The 25,278-nt window shown below is 41.7% G+C and overlaps 1 protein-coding gene across 2 annotated transcripts in view; it reads right to left on the bottom strand.

Annotated features, from left to right (window-relative positions):
• Positions 1-25,278, bottom strand: part of LOC126334765 (uncharacterized) — a 1,160,035-nt gene that overhangs the window by 999,894 nt on the left and 134,863 nt on the right. For both annotated transcript variants that reach the window (XM_049997344.1, XM_049997343.1), the window contains exon 2: positions 3,571-3,625. The gene's annotated coding sequence lies outside the window, so the exon portion shown is untranslated. The remainder of the gene's footprint in view (positions 1-3,570; positions 3,626-25,278) is intronic.

Raw genomic sequence — 25,278 nt, forward strand, 5'->3', positions numbered from 1 at the left:
GCATCAACTTATAATCTCGACCTCTAGAATAGTATGATCGAAAGCAGCCACGTACGGATTCTACGGTTTCATTAGATACCTTAATTGCGGAGGTAAAATAATTTAGGGTAATCAAAAATATTTTATTGTTGCAGTAAAAAGTACGCAGCAAAACAAAAAGCACCCGGAATGTTAAATCGTCTATATGATCCATTATTTCGTAACATTATAAGACGGAGAACTGATGCCAACAAAGCAAAGCAACGAATGAGAAAGAGGAAATTAACTGAAAAATCAGTTTATTTCCATAAAGCATTTGCACAGCTTTCAAGTGGAAATAAACTTTTTTTAACACGATGAGATAAAAAGATATTAGAAACACATGCCTCTTTGGTTTGCGTTCAATATCTGCGACAACCCGTTACTAATTTATAGTGAGAAATATCAGAAAGCCGGCCGGAGTGGCTGAGCGGTTGTAGGCACTACAGTCAGGAACCGCCCGACCGCTGTGGTCGCAGGTTCGAATCCTACCTCGGGCATGGATGTGTGTGATGTCTTAGGTTAGTTAGGTTTAAGTAGTTCTAAGTTCTAGGCGACTGATGACCTCAGAAGTTGAGTCCCATAGTGCTCAGAGCCATTTGAACCAAATATCAGAAAATCGATATGACTGATAATCGTAATGTTTATAAAGGAAAACGAACGAGAGACGGAAAGGATAGTGTTCGGTCCACGAAGAAGTTATTATAGAGCACTAGTTTGGATTGGCGAAATGTGCACTTAAGTACAGAAATAAAAGGGGACCGAACCCTAATCAGGAAAAACAACCTGATGCCGTAACACCACCTCCTCCGAACTTCACTTATGGCACTGCACGTGGAGACAGGTAACGTTTTCCACGCATTCACCATACAAAAGCCCTTGCATCGGACTGCCATAGGGTAGAGTGTGATTTACCACCCTTAATGAATCGCTCATCTACTGCCCTTTCTTCGCTCTTCAAACCACGTCAATCGCCGCTTTTCATTGACTACAGAAATGTGCTGTTCATGTGAAGCTGCCCGACCATTGAACCCCATTCTTTTTGACCCCTCTATGCAGTCGTTGTGGTCCGTGAACCGCTGGTAGATCTTTGGAAGACACGAATGATTCATCCCGCTCATTTCTGGCCGTCGGTACGTGATGTCAGTCTCATCTTGATTTAGCTCCCATTGTTCCCTCGCGTTTCAACCTAAGAATCGCATCACCAAGAGTCGACTTCGGCAGCTTTAAAGGGTTGAAATATCCCTGCTGTTTTCTTATTCAGGTGACGTCCAATAACTAGGCCACATTCAAAGTCACTGCGTTCTTCTGATCGACTCCTTCTCCCGTTACTGACTCTCTAATGACAACACTGTACTTCCGGCGTCCTATACTGGCGGGGTTGCACCTGCCTTGAAATCCAGCGGAGAACTCTGCGTTACATAGGGATGTGTGCGTGTGTGTGAAATCTTATGGGACTTAACTGGTAATGTCATCAGTCCCTAAGCCTACACACTACTTAACCTAAATTATCCTAAGGACAAATACACACACCCATGCCCGAGGGAGGACTCGAACCTCCTCCTGAAGCAACCGCACATAGGGATGTCTAGCTGCTTTTAATCTGATAGTGTATGCTTGATTAGACCTGTGGTCTGGGGGTACGCAGCATCTAATCGTAGACACGATAATATGAGTTGCAAGCAGTGACAAAGGTATTCGATTGGTTGATTCCAAGAAGCTTCATTCATTCATTGAGGCATTAGCATTGCAGCATGAGTATGTTATAGATATTTTAAACGGTACTGATGGACACAAAATGGCTAGCGGCAGTGGACAAGGAAACTCCATTACACCATTTCTTCAAGTAAGATTCTTTTCGCTGAAGTAGCACAAGCAATATACAAAGCTGTTTTGCTTTATACTTTGAATCACTTTTCCGTTGTAATATTTTATTTTATAACATTTTCATTTGCACACATTTACTATTTATAATCATGTAATTACATAAAACAAATAAATAAAAATAACAAAAATAAAATTTAAAAAAATACAAAGTATAGCCCCTTGGAACCTCTACCTTGGAAGAATTTTTGGGAATAGTTAGGGCCGACGTCTGAAGAGGTATAGTACATTTCTTTTTTTTATCGTATAGTTAAATTCGCGGTGCCAAGTAGGGGTAGATTTGATTTTTGTTTCTTTTATTTTTAAGGTTAAACTTAGCTAGATAGGCCCACAAAAACAGGGGTACCTTCTTTAATTAGTAATCAAAACGTCCTCGCCCCGGGTTTGAACTCCGCCACCGCTTAAATTTTGAATCAGCATTGGCACCCGAAGACTTCTCGCATAAGAAAAAACCCGTATTCTGCCAACGGCTTTGTCAAAGAGGACGGACGAGCGGACAGATGCTCAGGACATTCATTCTCTTGCCCTTGGGGTGGGAAACGGCCACTACAAGGCCGAAGAATCAACAATGATCAACGACGTCAGAATGCAGAAGGCAAGCACTGCATTAAACACACGTAACGTGTATCCACAGGACGCGTGGCCTGTAATTGAGAAAGTGTCATGATGATATCTCCATTGGAAAATACTATTCAGGAGGGGACTGCCAAAGTGCCGGTGACCGTGAGAGAAAGATTAAATAACCACCCAAAGCTTGAAGGGGGCAGACGATGGAGGGGAACGTAGTGCATGTTTGAGATGGTAACATATGCCTGCAAGCGGTCCATTACCTATTGGCGTCTGTAACTCTTGGGGGAATGCTGTCGTTTCTTGCCTTTATTACAGTAACTACACGATGCAACGGTTACTACGTTTGTTGGCCTAAGGTGCGTCTGTGAAAAAGTTCTGATACACTAAGTTCAATTACGTGCTTTTCAATGAAATATTTGTGGTACACCTTCAACCCGTGAAACTGTAACGTCCATCGTAAAGGGACTCTCACAGGTGACTGATTCTGCAGGCGTTTACAAATCACATCCAGCGACCTTGGTTGTCAATCAGTGTGTCCGCTTCCTTAAACTGCCAACTTTTTCTCAAATTTTGCACTGAATCTCCTACGATGGGCACTGAAAAACTGACTGGTGATCCGTCGTGTTAAATTTTTTAATATTTTTTTCATGCCAGCCGCGGTGGCCGATCAGTTCTAGGCACTTCAATCCGGAACCGCGCGACTGCTACGGTCGCAGGTTCGAATTCTGCCTCGGGCATGGATGTGTGAGATATCCTTAGGTTAGTTAGGTTTAAATAGTTCTAAGTTCTAGGCGACTGATGACCTCAGATATCAAGTCCCATAGTACTCAGAGCCACTTTTTATTCTTCATGGTTCTTGAGTAGGACACAATCTGCCTGAACTCCATAACTACTTCTTACACCGTTTTCAGTTATAATATGTTGCTATACAGAATTAGTCCCTCTATGATCTATGACAGCCTATGATAGAAAGTGTGGAACACCTTATCATTTATGTGTATCTTATTTAATGCGCTTACATAAATATGTGCTCTTAAATAGCCGATGCTCTTACTAAGCACATATGAAATTACAGTGTGTTAAGAGACAATCACCTACCTCCTTATTCCTTGGCGTACGCTATCGCTCGGGCACTCGACCGGGAGCTCGTATCCTGTTGGAAAAAAAAAAATCATTAGCTTAATTTGACTGACAAAGAGAGGGAGAACTGCAATGTACAGTCTCAGAAGACTGGCCAACGTTACATAGAAGCCAGCTCAGCAGAGGCACGTAAAGTGAGGTTTGTAACACGGGTGGAAGCAACCCGTGCACAGGACGTGTTGGGTAGCTTCCTCAACGCGTGAGGAAACGTATACTGTACACCAGAACCATGTTTCAGTCCCAACTTAAAAAAAATTTGCACAGTCAATCATAGCAACATTACGACTGTTCAATAAACAATAAGATAAAACATTCATTATTGGCGAAGAATTTCGGTAATCCGAGCCACTGGTGGTAATTTATTAATTCATTGGACGACTGGGCCCAGTCATAGACAATGCTAACATACGAGTGCTCTTCTGAGTTTCCAGATCTTTAAGTGATTTTAATATTTCTTAATCGACAAGGGCTTCAGAAATGCCTGTAAGTACTCGCCTTTGTGATGGTTTAATTGTTCTTTTATCATGAATGGTTTCAAGCAACCTGGAGACTCATCGTCAGATGGTACATACTTTTTAGTGATCAGTTGTAACATTGTGGGGTTCTTTATGTACAGCAAGGCAGAAAAAAGGTTAACAATAGCAGTGGCTGGAATTATTTACATTGTCAGGTCGACTTAAAGGCATTAATTCTTACACAATGATCCTACAATCCTATAATCACTAAAAACTGTGTACAATATGAGGAGTCGCTTACCTACTTTCGTGGATTCCAGTTTCACACAGTATTAACAATAATCCGTAGCCTGCGAATCATATGACTAACTTTTGCTCAGATTTTGCTATTGTTTCGCTTCAAATTCTTACAAAAATTATTTCGAAAAGCAACGATTACGGTTCAGATTTTAATTCATCTATTAGTTGACAGTTTTACGAAATACCATAACATGGCTACAACTATTAATTTTATCTTATTACATAGATCTTACGTTTCACTTTACATGTTTTCTTTTGCTTCTGCTAGAACACTAAACATATCTACTTTTAAACACATTGTCTGAGACTTTTATGTTACCTATAGTAAAGAATTAGAAAAAGAGTATTCTGTACCACTCTGTTGTTTAAAACTGAAGAACTTATTCTCGTTCAGAGCAGTGGTTAACCATATCCTTAGTTCTTTGCGATAATCATCATGAGCACTAAACCTTTTATCGAACAAGAGAGCGACTGATTTTGTAGTTTTAATGCTTGGCGTTGCTAGCAACTAAATCCAAGTTTGGAAGTTTAATTCCCAATAAGGCTGATGTGTTTTCGGTGATGAATAGTTTCTACTCGACCCCACAGAACAAATGTAGGAGTCACTTGCGTAAAGATACGCCTCATTTAGATGCAAGTATCTGAAGACGGGTCAATTTGAAATTCTTATGAACACTGCGAAGTGCAGAACTTTCTGTTTTTTAACAGTGCAAAATGGGACGGTGCTACATTGTATCATGGTACCTGAAGCCCCATTTCGTCTTTGATCTACATCTACATGACTACTCTGCAATTCACATTTAAGTTCTTGGCAGAGGGTTCAACGAACCACAATCATACTATCTCTCTACTATTCCACTCCCGAACAACGAGCGGGAAAAACGAACACCTAAACCTTTCTGTTCGAGCTCTGATTTCTCTTATTTTATTTTGATGATCATTCCTACCTATGTAGGGTGGGCTCAACAAAATATTTTCGCATTCGGAAGAGAAAGTTGGTGACTGAAATTTCGTAAGAAGGTCTCGCCGCGACGAAAAACGTCTATGCTGTAATGACTTCCATCCCAACTCGTGTATCATATCTGCCACACTCTCTCCCCTATAACGCGATAATACAAAACGAGCTGCCCTTTTTTGCACCCTTTCGATGTCCTCCGTCAATCCCACCTGGTAAGGATCCCACACCGCGCAGCAATATTCTAACAGAGGACGAACGAGTGTAGTGTAAGCTGTCTCTTTAGTGGACTTGTTGCATCTGCTAAGTGTCCTGCCAATGAAATGCAACCTTTGGCTCGCCTTCCCGACAATATTATCTATGTGGTCCTTCCAACTGAAGTTGTTCGTAATTTTAACACCCAGGTACTTAGTTGAAATGACAGCCTTCAGAATTGTACTATTTATCGAGTAATCGAATTCCAACGGATTTCTTTTGGAACTCATGTGATATTGTCGCTATAAACAGTCGTATTTGACTTCCTTGTGTAGCCAAACACAGATTAGCTTCAGAGATGGGGACAGTAAACCACATACTTGTTACTAATAAGCTATTCTAAATGAAGCAACGTAGTTAATTATGTACACCAGGCGAACTGAGGGTATCATCTGACAGCGTCTGTAGGTTAAAACATTAGTTATATAGCATGAAAAACACATTATGAATTTGGGATAACAAATCAAGTGGTACGAAGATAAATAATAGCTCATTGTTTCCTTTAGTCTTTACTCGATCACTGAATGGGGTGTGCCGAGGGCCTCCCGTCGGGTAGACCGCTCGCCAGGTGGAAGTCTTTCGATTTGATGCCACTTCGGCGACTTGCGTGTCGACGGGAATGAAATGATGATGACTAGGACAACACAACACCCAAACCCTGAGTGGAGAAAATCTCCGACCCAGCTGGGAATCGAACCCGGGCCCTGAGGAATGACTGTGTCACGCTGACCACTCAGCTACCGGGGGCGGACACCCTATAACTTACAAACCGCTACGGAACATGCAGTGTCAGATACGCTTTTGATACATTATAATACCGGAGAATGAACCTTTCCATTTAAAGATGATTCAACAATAAAGAGAGTTAACTTTATTTTTCATCTCTACCACCTCTCAATGAGCTCTGCGTTGTTTCTGCTGTACTGAAGAGAAAAGTGTTGCTTCCAGGACAGAAACCAATACATATAGGTTTTCCATGTTTAAAATTCCTCATTAGGAAAGTGCTTATGTCTGTAGCAGCCATATGGAAGGTAAGTGGCGTTCTCCTAGGCCGAAGTTACGAGGCGTACAGCGATTCCATGTAAATACAGTACATACGTATTTCTTGCTGCTAACGACGTCCATTGCTTTCGCTAATGGTAATGTCATCCCACGACGACAGACGGAAATATTGTTTTACCTCTTCAGCTACGCCTGGGGGTGACAGGTAACCGATATATTGATTCGGTCATTGGGTTGGCCGGTTTCGCCGTCTCGTACGCTAAGATAATATTAGCCCGTCTGACGTTTCTGTTTCACACCGCTTCAGTATGATCAGTGTTGCGTAACGAAACGTTATGTCGACGTCTGTTACACGAAATTTCTCATCCCGTAACGTGAGAAAGTGTAGGAAAGGTATTTTTTATGACAGTATGCAATCTCGTGGAAAATACCTATACGGAATACCGCAGACATCGGAATCAAATCCATATATAGAATACCACGCGAAAGGAAGTTTCGTCAGCAACACAACAAGAGAGTAAAAAATTACGAAGTAACGTAACAAGAGAATCAACAAGAAGCGTTAGACAGTTTTGACGCTCCCGATGCGAAATTTATACGTCCTTATTCGTAAATCTTATTTTAGAATTCAGTCGAAAAGCTTTTGCGTCACATGTCGGCATTTATAGGACGTTACTCACATTTGCGTAACCGTACTTTTACCCTCGTGTGCAACGTTAGTAGGCCTTTTTGCCGTGTTGAGGAGCATAGCGAAAAAATTCACATCTCATATATCATATCTCCTAGTAAGACAATAGATCACTACGCTGGCGGAAATGGAAATAGTTACGCCATCAACATCCTAACAGAACCGATAATCTAGCATTTCCATGACTGCGCGATATGTTGACCAAAACTGAACCATTACGGGTGCTTATTTCCAATAAAGAAACATGTAGATTTTACAGGTAACGACTGGTGCGAGAACATGGCAGCTGTTTATTTATTTATTGTTCCGTGGGACCACATTAAGTAGAAGTCCCCATGGTCATGGAACGAGTCAATACATGAAATTATAACACGGTTGTAGAAACAGATAAAATGAAATATAAGAAACATATTCAGTTGTAGATTGTAGAAACAGATAAAATGAAATATAAGAAACATATTCAGGCGACAAGTCGTTAGTTTAAATAAAGAAAATCAAGAATGTAACACTGGAATTTGCTTAATGTTTTAGCTCTTCCAGGAGCTCCTCGACAGAATAGAAGGAGTGAGCCATGAAGAAACTCTTCAGTTTAGACTTAAAAGTATTTGGGCTACTGCTAAGATTTTGCGGTAGCTTATTGAAAATGGATGCTGCAGAATACTGCACTCCTTTCTGCACAAGAGTCAAGGAAGTGCATTTCACATGCAGATTTGATTTCTGCCTAGTATTAACTGAGTGAAAGCTGCTAACTCCTGGGAATAAGCTAATTTTGTTAACAACAAACGACATTAAAGAAAATATATACTGGGAGGGCTATGTCAAAAGTCCCAGACTATTGAATAGGAGTCGACAAGAGGTTTTCGAACTTACACCACACGTAGCTCGAACAGCCCGTTTTTGAGCCAAAAATACCCTTTTTGAATCAGAAGTATTACCCCAAAAAAATAATACCATATGCCATAAGCGTATGAAAATATGCGAAGTAGACTACTTTTCGTGTTGAAATGTCACTTATTTCAGATACTGTTCTAATGGTAAATAAAGCGGCATTTAATTTCTGAACAAGATCCTGAACATGAGCTTTCCACAACAGCTTACTGTATATCCGAACGCCTAGGAACTTGAACTGTTCCGTCTCGCTTATAATATGCCCAATCTGTCTGATTAAAATATCAGTTCTTGTTGAATTGTGAGTTACAAAATGTAAAAACTGAGTGTTACTGTGATTTAGCATCAAATTATTTTCCACAAGCCACGAACTTATTTCATGTACTACATTATTTGATAATGTTTCAATATCACACACAAGATCCTTCACTACCAAGCTAGTGTCATCAGCAAACAGAAATATTTTTGAAACTTCCTGGCAGATTAAAACTGTGTGTCTCGGTCGGGCACACAGTTTTAATCTGCCAGGAAGTTTCATATCAGCGCACACTCCGCTGCAGAGTGAAAATCTCATTCTGGAGAAATATTTTTGAATCACCTGTAATACTAGAAGGCATATCATTTATATAAATAAGAAACAGCAGTGGCCCCAGGACCGAGCCTTGGGGAACGCCGCATTTAACAGTGCCCCATTGGGACTGAACATCACTACCACTCTCAATATTGCGGAGAATTACCTTCTGCTTTCTGTTCTTAAAGTAGGAATTTTAAGCTACTCCCCTTACTCCATAATGGTCCAACTTCTGCAGTAATATTTTGTGGTCAACACAGTCAAAAGTCTTCATTAAATCAAATGAAACACATAACGTTCGCAACCTTTTATTTAATCCTTCCAAAAACTCACAGAGAAAAGAGACTATAGCATTTTCAGTTGTTAAGCCATTTCTAAAACCAAACTGTACATTTGACAGAAAATTATGTGAATTTAAATGCTCCAGTAACATTGTATATACAACCCTCTCGATAACTTTAGCAAAAAACACCGATGGCATAGAAATAGGTCTATAATTGTCAACATTATCCCTGTCTTCCTTTTTAGTAAGTGGCTTCAGTACCGAGTACTTTAATCGGTCAGGAAACCGACCACTCCTAAAGGAAAAGTTATAGATATGGCTAAGTACTGGGCTAACATACATGGAACAATACTTTAGTATTCTGCTAGATATCCCGTCATATCCATGAAAGTTCTTGGTCTTTAGTGGTTTAATTATTAACTAAATCTCCCTCTTGTCAGTATCATAGAGGAGCATTTCAGGTAACAGTCTCGGAACACTTTTTTCTACGAGCGCTATATGATTCCCTGTTGGGACTAGGTTTCTATTTAGTTCACCTGCTATATTCAGAAAGTGATTGTTAAATACTGTTCATACATGCGACTTATCAGTAACACGGACATTCCCACTACGCACTGATTCTATATCCTCGACCTGTCTCTGCAGACCAGCCACTTCCTTTACGACTGACCATATGGTTTTAATTTTATCCTGAGACTTAGCTATTCTATCTGCATACCACATACTTTTTGCATTCCTAATAACTTTTTTCAGCACCCCACAATACTGTTTGTAATGGGCTGCTGCATTTAGATTGTGACTGTTTCTAACGTTTTGATATAATTGTCACTTTGTTCTACAAGATATTCTTATCCCTCTAGTCAGCCAACCAGGCTATCTGTTTGTGCTAGTACCCTGCTTTGAACGTTCTAACGGAAAGCAACTTTCAAAGAGCACGAGAAAAGTCTTGAGGAAAGCATTATATTTATCGTCTACTGTAGCAGCACTATAAACATCTTGCCACTCTTGTTCCTTGATAAGGTTTACAAAAGTCTCTACAGCAATTGGATCAGCTTTCCTAAAAAGTTGGTAACTATATTTAACATGTGTTGCAGCACAAAAATCTTTTAGACTTAAAATTTGTGCATCATGATCTGAAAGGCCATTCACCTTTTTGCTAAGAGAATTCCCTTCTAGTAACGCGGAATTAACAAAAATAGTGTCTATGGTTGTTCTACTGTTCCCTTGCACTCTCGTTGTAAAGAAAACGGTTTGCATAAGTTATATGAATTAAGGAGGTCTACCAGCATCCTTTTCCTTGCACAGTCACTTATACAATTAATATTGAAGTCACCACATATAACTAACTTTTTGTATTTCCTATACAGTGAACCAAGAACCTCCTCTAGCTTTAGCAAAAATGTTGTGAAATCGGAGTCTGGGGATCTATGAATAACAACAGTAAGAATTTTAGTTCCACTAAATTTAACCACACCTGCACAACATTCAAACACTTTTTCAGTGCAGTACTTTGAAACATCAATTGACTCAAATGGGATACCGTTTTTCACATACATGGCGACTCCCCCACACCGCAAAGAGCTCCTAGAAAAGCTGCCAGCCAACCTGTATCCTGGTAAAGGAACCCTCTGAATTATCTCCTTATTTAAGAAGTGTTGAGATATACCAATAATTTCAGAGTCAACATCTATAAGCAGTTCGCTAACTTTATCTCTAATACCTTGTATATTTTGATGAAATATACTAATTCCCTCATTAATCGGATACCTAGGCTTTCTCGAAAGTGGTTTCTTTGTTAGAGAGACTTCCCTTAAGCAGGAATACCTATCAGCTGACTTCGATCTAAAAAAGGTACAGCTCTAACACCCACAACTATCGGAATTTTCCCATGAGTGATCCCACCACCCCCACCTATACTGTCATCTATAAGCTTTGCCTCCCCTTTCCATACCTGTTGAGGTGCAGGCCATGTCTAGTGAAACCCGTCCTGCTGATAGACTCCACCGACACCACTGAAATGTGACTCATGTCGTCTGTCATCAGCGCACCCCCAAGTCTCATGTTATTACGCCTGACGGCTGTATTAAGATGAGGCCGATCGTGACGTTGAAACAGTTCCACGAAATGCACATTCTTGTTGCCAGTGTGGGTGCCTATCTTTTCCAGGTCACCATCTATGTCATACTCCCCATCCCTATCAATACTATTACCAGCCACACCCACAATCACTACCTGATCCTCTTTAGTAAAATCCCTGCATAATCCCCCTATGTTAACAGTCACCTGAGCCAATTCTGCATTAGGCTTCACAATGCTGGTGACCGGGAACTCACTCCCCAAAACTTCCTGCAACTGCTGGCCTACACCTCTACCATGAGAACTACCTAACAGCAGGACCTTCTTCTTTCTCTTAGACTTTGCAACTGTCCTAGCCACCGTAACTGCTGGGGTCTGCTGCATATTTCCTACATCTACAGCTACTAGAGATTCCTCTCGACTAGACTCTGACAGTTGGTCATATCTATTACAAACACCAATAGTAAAACTATCTGAAAATCTCCTTCTCCTAGCAGATCTCTTGCCAACAGCCAGCTCCCATTCCCCAACCCCCTTCTCCCTCCTCATCCTATCTAACTCCTCCTATGCGTTTTTCAACTGCACCTGAAGGCCACAGATCTTACGCTCCTGCTCCTCTATCCACTTACTCTTGCTACGTAACCTGCAGTTCCAGGAGAGGATCTCACCAGAATGCCCACTGGCTTCCCCACTGCATTCCCCCCCCCAGTGAAAATACTTCGAACAAGTCTCACACCGCAATCCACTACTCACGAACCTACGGCAAAACCCACACTTCTCACTTATAGTAAAATTTTACAGTTATTGAAACAAGAAAACAACTTTATCTAAGTTCCGCTATTACAATAAGAAGATGTTAAAAACTGACTACAATAATCGCAAACTTGCTCTACAAGGGAAGTAACTACTATTATTGATAGTATTAATCAACAACAAATGAGAATATAACAAAATACTAACACAGAAAGAAAATCAAACGTCTAATGACAGAGTAACGAAACAGAAAGCAGTTCGCAAAAATTTCTTCTGAAGTTATTTCACCGGAAAACACCAAGAACATCAGTTGAAGACTACTAAAGTTCCTAAATAAACTACTATACACAAACAATTAATTAGTACTTAGCTTTCGATGCGCCGCTACAGCTGCAACTGGTCAGCGCGGAATGTAAACACGGGTAAGAGGTTAAGTTGCTAGATACGAGACACAAATATCAGGTCACAACACAAGAAAGGCAGATGTGAATGAAGAAACCACTAATAAGTCACTTATATAGTAAATATTATCACAAAAACCGTTAAAATATATATCTGAAACCTAAAAATAGATGAAAACTTAGAAAGCGGACTCACACGCAGTCACGCGCTTATCTTGGGTGCGTCCAACATTACTGGAACTCTGCAGGTAGTGTTCGCACCTCACAACGCACAGTGGATGTGCATGCGCAGCTTATCACCATCTTTCGGACTAATCGTTAGCATGAGGGACATAGGAATACAAATTTTGGAAGTCATAACTGAAGCGACATCTATCTTTCATTGTAATTTAACAAAAACACTCACTCTAGATCGCTAAAGTTGTTTGTTTTTCTAGCAACCGGTTTCAGCCTTTGAGAGACCAATTTCACACCAGTATGTAATACTGAAATTAACAACGTGTGCCGTGAATAATACACCTATTGACTTTATATGACATTAAGCAAACAACATTGTTACAAAATAAAAATACGGCATGCGGAGCAGATGCGTGGAGGCGTTGCACGTGCTAAGAGGGACGTCTCGTCAACTGCTGGCTACCATAAGGATGCTATGAGTTATAACCTCTTCAGCCTGTCATCCACATTCCAGAACTTTGAGAATTCACATCTTAAAATTAATAAACCGTTTTTACCAACTCATAAGCTGTATCATATGTTCGTATAGTTTGAGTAGTTTCAGTTTTTGCTGCTAAATCGCTGGCAGTGCCACTTTTCATCTTTGCTGTTCTTGGAGAGGATGCTAACCAGCGCTCGGTATTGTAATGTATCCAAAGCGTATCGCTACAGGTTTGTAAGTCATCGGCTAAAGACTGAAGGAAGAAATAAGGTACGAGCTATGTTCGTACTTGATTAGTTATCCAAAATTTATAAGGCGTTTGTCATGGTATAACTGATGTTTTTACCTGCAAACGCTGTCAGTGTGTGGGCGATGTTTTAAAAATATGGCTCACCCATAGAGGTAACAATATTAGCCTTCATTGGGTAAGCTGGGTGGTGAGGAATGTCTCCAAATGTTGCTATGAGGGATGTACTTCAAGCAAAAGACCCGAGTACAAGAAGTGAAATATACGTTTATGTGCACATAAAAACAACTGATATTTGAAATTCCATGAATATAATATGTGTCATAACATATAAAATTATATAAATGCAAAAATTTCGTGACGTTACTGTAATGCTTACTGTCTTTTTAATTTACTTAGAAAGTTATTTATGTTTATTCATTACAGAATGCTGTCACTTGGGTTGAAAATTATCATAATGACGCAGCGTCATTCAATAATCACTTCCCTGTGAGTTACAGTTACTTAATATGAAAATTCAGGATTTAGATTCTAAAAGAATGGAAAACTTCGTGACGTGATTTTAGTGCCCTGTTGGTTTCATGTAACTTCAACTTTTATTACTAGTTACTGACTATTATTGCTCGAGACGTTAACAAATATTTCTGACTGATTGCATTACGTAAAATTGAAAACTTATTTATCTATCAAAAATACACGAAAAATATCTTTTAATGAATCTTGCTCAGTTAAATATTGTCTTTCAAATTACTGTTTGCTGGAGTTGAGCCCTTACCTAAATTGTAGTCTTGAAAATTATTGACATTTTAATTACTACTGAAATAGCTTCTCAATTATCAGGAATCGCTCTTGCCATCAACAATGGATAGGATGGCTTCCACGTAGGTATTTTTTCTTAAGTAAAATGGAAGGTCGACACCTTATCCTAACTGGGTATTACTCAAACATGAAATGTACTACTATGCTGGTTAGCCGCATCGAGTCTGACCAAGTCTTTACTTGGAGTTTACTTCAGGTTGAGATGTCGTCGGTGCAAGGTAAAGCGCTGTTCGTTGACAATGTGTGGCACTGGCTCCTCTCCGGTAAGAAATGAAATTGGGAACACAGTACTCCGCAAGTTGATTTTCATCCACCTGCGGTAATTAAGCTGCACCCATTTAATACCATATACTTCCCCCGTCCACACCAAATTATTCGCCGAGCCATTACGTATTTAGCACCGCTGCGCTACGACCATTCTCAACAAAAGAGCCCCCGAGCGACTGGACTTGTTCAGTGTGGAACGGCGCGACCGCTACGGTCGCAGGTTCGAATCCTACCTCGGGCATGGATAGGTGTGATGTCCTTAGGTTAGTTAGGTTTAAGTAGTTCTAAGTCTAGGGGACTGATGACCTCAGATGTTAAGTCTCAAAGTGCTCAGAGCCATTTGAACCATTTGACTCGACTTCATTGTCTCTCTCAAAAACCTCCTGCGTTCTCCTCTGTACTGTACTCAACTGCTGGCGTGAAAATGCAGATGCCAGTTCACTACACCCTCAGACAATATTGCATCGCCTAGAATAGGCCAGAGTGTTTACTCACAACAAGCTTAGAACTAACATTTATTTAACTTTTCAATAAGAAAACAATCAATTTCATCACACAAACATTAGTACGCTTACTTAAAAACTTTGATTCATGAAACATACACCGAAAGGTTAGCAAAAGTTAGTAGAGATTCGTGCTGCTGTAAAAAGAGCGATGCGCGAAGCATACAACAACAACCACCGTCATACCTCAGCAAAAGATCTTGCTGAAAACCCAAGGAAATTCTGCTCTTACGTAAAATCGGTAAGCGGGTCGACGGCTTCCATTCAGCCACTCAGTGATCAGCCTGACCTGGCAACGGAAGACAGCAACACGAAATCTGAAATTTTAAATTTAGCATTTGAGAAATCTTTCACGCAGGAGGATCGTAGAAACATACCACCGTTTGAGTCTCGTACAGATTCCCGTATGGAGGACATAGTGATAGACATCCCTGGGGTTGTGAAGCAGCTGAATGGGTTGAAAATAAATACATCGCCAGATCCTGATGGGATTCCAATTCGGTTTTACAGAGAGTACTCTACTGCATTGGCTCCTTACTTAGCTTGCATTGGTAGCGAATCTCTTGCCCGACGTAAAGTCCCGAGCGACTGGAAAAAAGCGCAGGTGACGCCTGTATATAAAAAGGGTAGAATGACGAATCCTCAAAACTACAGACCAATATCTGTAACGTCGGATTGTTGCATGATTCTCTAACATATTCTCAGTTCGAATATAATGAATTTTCTTGAGACAGAGAAGTTGCTGTTCATGCATCAACACGGCTTCAGAAAGCATCGATCCTGCGAAACGTAACTCGCCTTTTTTTCACATGATATCTTGCCAACCATGGATGAAGGATATCAGACGGATGCCACATTCCTTGACTTCCGGAAAGCGTTTGACTCGGTGTCCCACTGTAGACTCCTAACTAAGGTACGAGCATATGGGATTGGTTCCCAAGTATGTGAGTGGTTCGAAGACTTCTTAAGTAATAGAACCCAGTACGTTGTCCTCGATGGTGAATTTTCATCGGAGGTGAGGGTATCATCTGGAGTGCCCCAGGGAAGTGTGGAAGGTCCGCTGTTGTTTTCTATCTACATAAATGATCTTTTGGATAGGGTGGATAGCAATGTGCGGCTGTTTGCTTATGGTGCTGTGGTGTACCAGAAAGTGTCGTTGTTGAGTGACTGTAGGAGGATACAAGATAGCTTGGACAGGATTTGTGATTGGTGTGAAGAATGGCAGCTAACTCTAAATATAGATAAGTGTAAATTAATGCAGATGAATAGGAAAAAGAATCCCCTAATGTTTGAATACTCCATTAGTAGTGTAGCGCTTGACACAGCCACGCCGACTAAATATTTGGCCGTAACATTGCACAGCGATATGAAGTGGGACAAGCATGTAATGGCAGTTGTGGGGAAGGCGGATAGTCGTCTTCGGTTCATTGGTAGAATTTTGGGAAGATGTGGTTCATCTGTAAAGGAGACCGCTTATAAAACACTAATATGACCTATTCTTGAGTACTGCTCGAGAGTTTGGGATCCCTACCAGGTCGGATTGAGATAGGACATAGAAGCAGTTAAGAGGCGGGCTGCTAGATTTGTTACTGGTAGGTTTGATCATCACGCGAGTGTTACGGAAATGCTTCAGGAACTCGGGTGGGAGTCTCTAGAGGAAAGGAGGCGTTCTTTTCGTGAATCGCTACTGAGGAAATTTAGAGAACCAGCATTTGAGGCTGACTGCAGTACAATTTTACTGCAGCCAACTTACATTTCGCGGAAAGACCACAAAGATAAGATAAGAGAGATTACGGCTCGTACAAAGGCATATATGCAGTCATTTTTCCTTAGTTCCTTTTGGTAGTGGAACAGGGAGAGAAGATGCTAGTTGTGGTACGAGGTACCCTCCACCATGCACCGTATGGTGGATTGCGAAGTATGTATGTGGATATAGAAAGGTTAACGTGCAAGAAAATATTTTAATAGCCCACAGAGTTGCTATGTTACAAAGATTCTGTTGATTAAAATGAAAACGTTTGTACAAAAGAAACTACGGGGGTAGTGAATTACACGGTAGCTGGATTAATAGGAATGAAAACTGTGTTTCCAACTTCAACGGCGACCTCTTTTGCCTCCCTCCATCATTTTCTCTTAATTCGTTGGAAATTCTTTCTTCTGTGCGATAAATCGCAGGCGTTCCGCACAGATGAACTCACAGCTTCTACGAGCTTGCAATAAGAGCAACGTAAGAAATATTCCTGCTCTTTGCAGCCTACAATCGTTGGAAAATATTGTGCCTTTAGCTACAGAATCTTCAAGCCCTTTAGTCAGATGAATAACTCATAATTTGCATACTCGCCCCCTCTTGGCACATAAAATCCTGCTGCATTTTAATAAGTTAGTCGGAAGTCCAAAAGGGAACATTTTTCAAAAACCATTTTTGTTCTCATTTCCGCTTCGTTATTTTCAATTCAGAATTATGCTGTTTCTCCGCTTAAAGCTTTCGAGGAGGCAGGACGTGAGTCCCTCGTATTTTATACTCTGAGAACAGCGGAAGGAATAGCATTTTTACTTTGGTAATTTTTATTCGCTTTTCTTCTGCACTTAGCTTTAATTCACACATGATGAGACCTGCTATCTAACTAGAAGGGCAAATAACGATTTCGGTGATAATTATTTCATTGTATGCGAGAGTTAAGTACTACCATGTCTGTTGTGCCATTTTTTCTGTTCCAGTTGCTGCAGCATTCTCAATATCAATGACACCAGAGGAAAAAGATTTTTAGTAGTTTCGTAAACATCTGTATCAGTACGCACTAACCACTAAATTGTGCAAGAGTACTCTAAAGGGTCTAATAGTAGCTACTGATGCTCCAACAACGTTATCTGAGTGTTTAGTTTACATATTCTGTGTATAGGCTGTGTGCTGAACAGGCAGTCTTCATCCCATTGAATTAAAACTGTCTGCCTGGTAGGCACTCGAACCTGGGACATTTGCCTTTCGCTGTCAGGTTCTATAGCGAGTACGCAACTCTCCTTCACAGCCTGACAACCGCCAGTAAGTTCTCTCCGACCTTCCAAACTAAGCACTTCTTCTCCTGACATGCCTTGCGGGACTAACACTCCCGTAAGGAAAGAAACTGCACGGAACTGGCATAAACACGATCCTAGCAGGCTGGTTCCGGAAACAGTTCCTTGTTTTCAGGGGATTGTGAACTGATTTAAGACATTTTAGCAGGTTAAAACCCTATGTTGCATCAGGACATGAAACTGGGACGTTGGTTTTCTCGAACAAATGCTTTGCCCATAACGACTCGATCTCATAGCTGTAGTTTCGCCACCACAAGTGCAGCTCTGAGGAAGCGTCGTGAGTCGTGCTTGGGTACCTCAGTCGATAGAGCACTTGACCACAAAAAACCGAAATCCCAGGTTCATGTCCCGATCCTGCTCACAGATCTGATGTTTCAGGAAGTTTCAAATCACCGGACAGTACATTCCAGTGTCAAGATGCATTCTGGAGATTTTCTATGTACTATACCCTGCTCCTAAATTTCAAGTAAACCAATGAACTATCCCAAAAAAATGAAAACATTCTAATAGTTCCGATAAATTATAGGGGTGGACTACTTAACGTAGAAGACTAGTAGCAGGTACGGAACAGTTTCGCATGCGGTTTAGCAGTTAATACACTTGTCATACTTTGTTCACTCTTGCTCACCTAATGCACATACTACCTAAGAACGGTAAGTAGGCGCTATTTTCGCAGAAGGACAGAACTAACGAATACAGCAACTTGTGCTCCATTTCTCATGACAACAATCAGAATGTTAGCGTAACCTTGCGTCCTGAAACTCAGTATTCGATTTCAAATTCGAATGACAACCATTAGTGATTAACAGTAAGCGAATGCGTAAGATAAGGGCAGGTAAACCACTGCTTCTTTACGGTATTCTCAAATACTGTGGTCAGAAGTGAATAGACAAACTGCAACCTACCAGGTGGCGTATGGTAACAAAATTATGAACTGAGTTTAACTATTAGATAATATCAATTGATTGCTACCTAGCCACCGGAAGGAGAACACACAACAAAAAAACAATTTCTCTGTATGTCTATCTTTTCAGAGATGGTTGCGGGACACTGCTGTTCAGTACAGAATGTCAAGTCGAACATCTTTCAGACGTCTATTTTCCAAGCTAGTATTTTACTGTGCTATCGGTTTCGGTGAAATATTACGCCATCTTTAGACACCTCTAGATGTCTTATAGCCCTTAAGCAGGGGAAACAAAGTATTGTATGATTGTGACCGACGTGTAGGAAGACTCCAGCCTCGGCTCAGGTCAATATAGGGGCCAGCATTCAGAGATTGGTGTCTGTAGATTTCTGCTTGATACAGATATCACTTCAAACATAATCTTTCGACAGTCGGCAGATTATGTTTGAAGTGATCGCTGTGTCAAGCAGAAATCTACAGATACTAGTCTTTGAACTCTGGCCTCTACTTTGATCGGAACCGAGGTTGGAATCTCCCAACACGTCAGTCAGTGTCATATTATCCTACCCATGCTTAAGGGCTACATGACATATAGAGAGCTGAAGATGGTGAAATATACCGCCGAAATTGGTAGCCCAATAAAATAACGGTTTGAAAACTGGACGGCTGAAAGGTGTTTGGTTTGACATTCTACACATTAATTCGGTGGCTCGACTGTTCAATGGTGCACTGTGCTCTAATGAAAGTCTCTTAAATAACCAAAGCTGAGCCTAATCAATAGCCAGTTAAATTGCAAAACACCGGTAATTACGAAACATTAAGGGACGAAATAGGGAAAGTCTGCTAGAACAAGGATATACACTGGCACCAGTCTTAAATTTTACTTTCAGTTTTGTTTCGCACATGAAAGCTAGTTATATAGAATGGTAGCCTTACACATGCTATTGCACACAGTGAAATAAATATGATTTGAAGTAACTGACCAAGCGAAGCAACTCTTAATGTCTGGCGAAGGGAATTGACATTGAACCAAATCTTTAATCTGATGAATCCCTTATGTTGTTCAGTTCTATTGGCAATAACTAATTCCTTAAGTCACAGTTAGGTAACAAATATCTGTGCTACCACAAAGTTAATAAACATTCCCAGTGTTGCAAATGCTGTTAAAATGTGGAAAACTTGCAGAGTTAAAAGGAATTATGAACAAAATTGAGCTACAGATATTAGGTGTATCAGAGTTAAAACGAAAGTAAATCGACTATGCTGCATTCAAATTTTCATTAGTCGAACAAATAAGCAGTAGTTTGATGTATATTCATTACCATTACCACTCACTTCTACTCTCTAGGACAAAAAACCAAGGCACCCTGATGGAATTATCCAAATGGGACGGAAATCGATATACATGACGTACGTACATATACAAACAAACAAATGATTACAATTTCAGAAAAAGTGGATGATTTATTCAAGAAACAGAGTTTCACAAGTTCAGCAAGTCTGTAAAAGTTTCACAAATTGTGCAAATCAGCAACATGTTGGTCCACCTCTCGCCCTTATGCAAGAGGGTATTCGCCTTGGCATTGGCTGACAAATTTGTTGAATGTCTTCGTGAGGGATATTATGCCAAATTCTACCCAACTGGTGCGTCAAAATCCCGAGGTGGGTGGCAGGTTCTGCCTATGATGCTCCAAACTTTCTCAATAGGGCGAGAAAAAAAATTGGAAATTTGTGGTAAGGTCTTATGGGACCAAACTGCTGAGGTCATTGGTCCCTAAGCTTATGCACAACTTAACTTACGTTAAGGACAACACACACACACACACACACACACACACACACACACACACACACACACACACACACACACGGGAGAACTCGAACATCCGACGGGGCAAGCTGCGTGGGCCGTGTCAAGGCACTCCAGACCGTGCGGCCACCCCCCGCTGCTAATTGGCAGAGATCCGGCGACCATGCTGACCAAGGGTGGATTTGGAAAGCAGTAGAAACTCCCACTTTTTACGGGAGAGCATAATCTCGCTGAATGCCCAGGATAGTTTGCCATGAAGGGCAACAGAACGTGCCATAGAATATCGTCGACGTACCGTTTTGCTGTAAGGGGTCCGCGAATGACTACCACAGTGGTCTTGCTATGCTGCCCCATAAACACCCCCGAACCATCACCCCTGACTGTCAGGCCGCATGGACAGTTAGGTTGGTGTCCAGGGTTTCTCGACACACTTTCACTGTTCATCCGGGTCTGGAACCTTAACGAGTGGAGTAGAACTATCTTCAGTGATGAGTTCCGCTTCGAACCGAGTCCCGACGACCAGCGAAGACGTGCCTGGAGGCGACCCAAGGCAATGGTGGGATACCACCATACGGCTGGACAACTAGGAGTGGGGTGCCATTTCATGTCCTAGCTGGACCCGTTTAGTTGTCATCCGTGGTAGATTTTCAGCATAGCAGTACTCCGACGATATTCTATGTGCCGTTTTGTTTCCCTTCATGGCAAGCCATCGTGGGCTTACACTTCAGCAAGATAAAGCTCTCCCTCACATGACACTACTTCATGGTTGTCAACCTCTACCTAAGCGAGCAAGATCAGCAGATCTCTTCCCAACTAAGAGTGTTTGTAACAGTATTGGCAGCGCCAAATTTTGGCGATCTAATACGCCAGTTGGACAGAATTTGACACAGTATACCTCAGGAGGACATGCAACAACTCTATCGGTCAGTGCCAAGCCGAATAGATATTTGGACAAGGACCAGAGATGAGCCGACGCGTTATTGACTTTGTGACGTTCTTTCTATTGAATAAATCAAACAATTTATCAGAAATTTTCGTCATTTGCTTGTCTGTAAAGGTACGTCATGTCGACCTATATCTGTCCTATTCGGATACTTTCTTTCGTGGAACCTTTTTATTCCCTTAGAGTATATAAGGAGTGATGAGCGATCAAAACGGTTACCTTGGAAGACCGTGCAGTCCACAATCGGTATGCCAGTGAGGCAAAATCGCCGTCAGCATTGAGGCTAACATCTCACACTTCACACTAGGCTGAAGATAGACGTTTGGTAAAACACTGTGTCCTGCTGCGTGAGTAAGTCCATAACTACCTGCTGGACATCCTAGTCCGACTGAAATTTTCTGTCCTTCAAGGCCTTTTTTAAAGGTCTAAAGGTGTGATAATAGCACGGGGAGGAATGAGGACTATAAGGCAGGTGCTCGAGTGTCTCCGACTTGAGTTGGCTTGAATTTCGCGTTACAACATCTGCGACGTGGGACCGTGCGTTATCATGAGGCAGCAGCAATTCCTGTCGAATAACTTTGCGCCCCATTGCGCAACGATGGTTTTCGACTGACATGCTGCCCCATAAACACGGTTCATTCTCCGATGGATCCTACCGGTTTTTTCCTTCGGCAGCCACGAAAAGTATAACAGCACGTAGGTGCTGTTTGGACGCATTTGGTAATCAGGTCGCCATAGCTCACGTTTTCACATTTACCGCACGCACGTCAGAAAGGCACGAATAGCTACTAACCCCTTGCCTACATGTCTGTTCTTATATACACGCATCGGTGTCACGCTACGTTGCATATATGCTGCGGCAGTGCCCTCAAACGGAAACTTTTTTTTCTCGCCCCTTATCTATTTACGTTAGTCACATATACTTCTATGTAATCAAACATTAGTCAGAGGTGTGCGTAAATAACAATCACAGTTGCAGTCACAATGTTTTACATCTTTCAAAGTGGGCATTTCTGCTTATTGCAAGACTAAGTTCTACCAACAGAACTTTCATCTATGCTCTGTTCATTTGCACGTTCAGATGAAATATGACTGCTAAGCAATGCGCCAGTCTCAGGCAGTTTAGTGAAAACATGGGCAAACACTCTTGAATCTGGTACCCTGGGTTAGGAATCATTTACCACATTCTCTACAAGTAGCGGCATCGTCCCGTACACAAACACCCTAGTGGCGTATTAAGCCTTTGAAAATACGATGCTTAAACGATACAGGAGAAGTAGCCAACAAACAGCTGTCACATTGGTAGCTGAAAAATGAAGTTACGTAAACTCAAGCGCAGCTTCACAGTCTGAACATAAAAAAGTTACAATCGATAAATAAACTAATAGCAATCGATATTTTTCTTTCACGTGGGTTCAAAGTCGTATAATACTTACGAAGGCAACGGCCTTGCCGCAGTGGATACAGCGGTTCCCGTCAGATCACCGAAGTTAAGCGCTGTTGGGTTCAAATGGCTCTGAGCACTATGGGACTTAACAGCTATGGTCATCAGTCCCCTAGAACTTAGAACTTCTTAAACCTAACTAATCTAAGGACATCACACAACACCCAGCCATCACGAGGCAGAGAAAATCCCTGACCGCGCCTGGAATTGAACCCGGGAACCCGGGCGTGGGAAGCGAGAACGCTACCGCACGACCACGAGATGCGGGCAAGCGCTGTTGGGTGTGGCCGGTACTTGGATGGGTGACCATCCAGGCCACCATGCGCTGTTGCCATTTTTCGGGGTGCACTCAGCCTCGTGATGCCAATTGAGGAGCTACTCGACCGAATACCAGCGGCTTCGGACAAGACTGCCATCATAACGACCGGGAGAGCGGTGTGCTGACCCCACGCCCCTCCTATCCACGTCCTCCACTGTGGATGACACGGCGGTCGGATGGTCCCGGTAGGCCACTCGTGGCCTGAAGACAGAGAGCTATAATACTTACGAAAAGATATAAGTGCCATTTGGTTGTATATATGCTTTCTTATACGATCTAGATTCCAGCCTTAGACCGTTTTCAAGTATTACAAACGTAAGAAATCATTTGACTTGTGTGGAACACACATCATTGTTAAAATGTATTTCTTTGGTTATATACCGAAGATATACACTGATGAGCCAGAACAGGTATGACAACCTGTTTAATAGCTTGTTTGTCAATCTTTCGAACGAAATACGTAGCTGATTCTGCGCTTCAGGAATCTGACAGTTTGCTGGTAGGTCTGTGGAGGTGTGTGGCATTAGACATCTTCGCACAGGTCACGTAATTCTCGTAAATAATCGACCGCTGATTTGTGTACGCAATTATGGCGACCGACAGCGATCCAAATGAGTTCTATAGAATTTACACCAAGTGAATTTGGCGTCAGAGACATAAACGTGAGTGCACTATAACGTTCCTCAAGCCTTTGTAGCACAGTTCTGGCACCCAGACACGGACAGTTATACTGCTCAGAGACATCAAGGCTGAAGGAAGGCAGGAGATTCGCGGCTGTCGGCTTGTCTTCGATTACCACCACCAATTCCATGCAAGCGCAGGAGAATGTCTCCCACAGCATGATACTGCTCCCACCAGCCTGCGTCCGTGGCGCACTCCACGTTTCGAGCCGCCCCTCACGTCAATGACGACGTTTGTGGAGACTACCATCGACCTAGTGTAGCAAAAATATGATTCACCCAAAGAGTAGACACGTTTCCATTGATCGACGATCGAATTCAGGTAGTCCAGTGTCCACAGCAATCGTAATTGACCATACCGTTGGGCCAATATGGGAACACATAGTAGTGTTCTGCCGCGGAGCTTCATGTTCAACAAAGTACGATGAACGATGTGCTCCAAAACACTTGCGTGTGTAATAGCATTGTGCTCTTTCGCAGAGATGCCACAGATCACCATCTGTCCTGCTCAACAGATCAGACAAGCTCTCAAACCACACGTTCTGTGAAGAGTTGTGAAACTCCTACTACAAAGCTCCTAGTGTTTGTTTCACTGTTCTTCTACCTCTTTCCGTAGATGCTCACGACAGTAGCACGTGAATACTCTATAAGGCTTCCCCGTTTTCGAGATACTCGTTCAGAGTCTCCAGGTAATAATAATCTGCCTTTTGTCAATGTCTCTGACCTCAATGGATTTCCCCATTCGCACCCCATATCTTCCTAGACTGATACCCCGTCGGATTCTGCTCCGCTTACTTTAGTTATTGACTCACGTGTCCGCAACGCCACGGCATCCAACGTTGTGGTGGGCAGTGGCCATAATATTTCGGCTGATCAGTTTATATTTTTAATGATGACTTGTAGTCCAAACTAATCAGATGTGACTTGTGTTTCACACAAATCAGATGATTTTTGACATTTGTAACACTTGAAAGAGGTCTAAGGCTTTTATCTGGCTCGAAGAATAAAGCATATCATGCAGTCAAACGGCAGTTATATCTTTCCGTAAAATCATAGAATTGGAGTACCAACACACGAAAGGTAAATTCATCGTGATAACTAGTTGTATCTCCGTAAACAATCGAAATCAGACAGACTTTATATTGAATATCGTATTACAATTAGTCCACACTACCACCTGTTATTTATTATTCCTGCTGAAATACTCTAGAGCCTGTATAACAGCGTGAGTTCAAAGTGGCCTAGAGTCTGAGAAGTGAGAATCCAGCTAATTTGAATCCAGCCTCAAAGTTCAACTCTGCCGCCTTCTCACTGAATCTGACAAGCAATTCGGCAACCCACAGAATTCCATATGGATAGAGTGGCAGATACGT

The sequence above is a fragment of the Schistocerca gregaria genome, chromosome 2 (genome assembly GCF_023897955.1).
Source record: "Schistocerca gregaria isolate iqSchGreg1 chromosome 2, iqSchGreg1.2, whole genome shotgun sequence".
Lineage (NCBI taxonomy): Eukaryota > Metazoa > Arthropoda > Insecta > Orthoptera > Acrididae > Schistocerca > Schistocerca gregaria.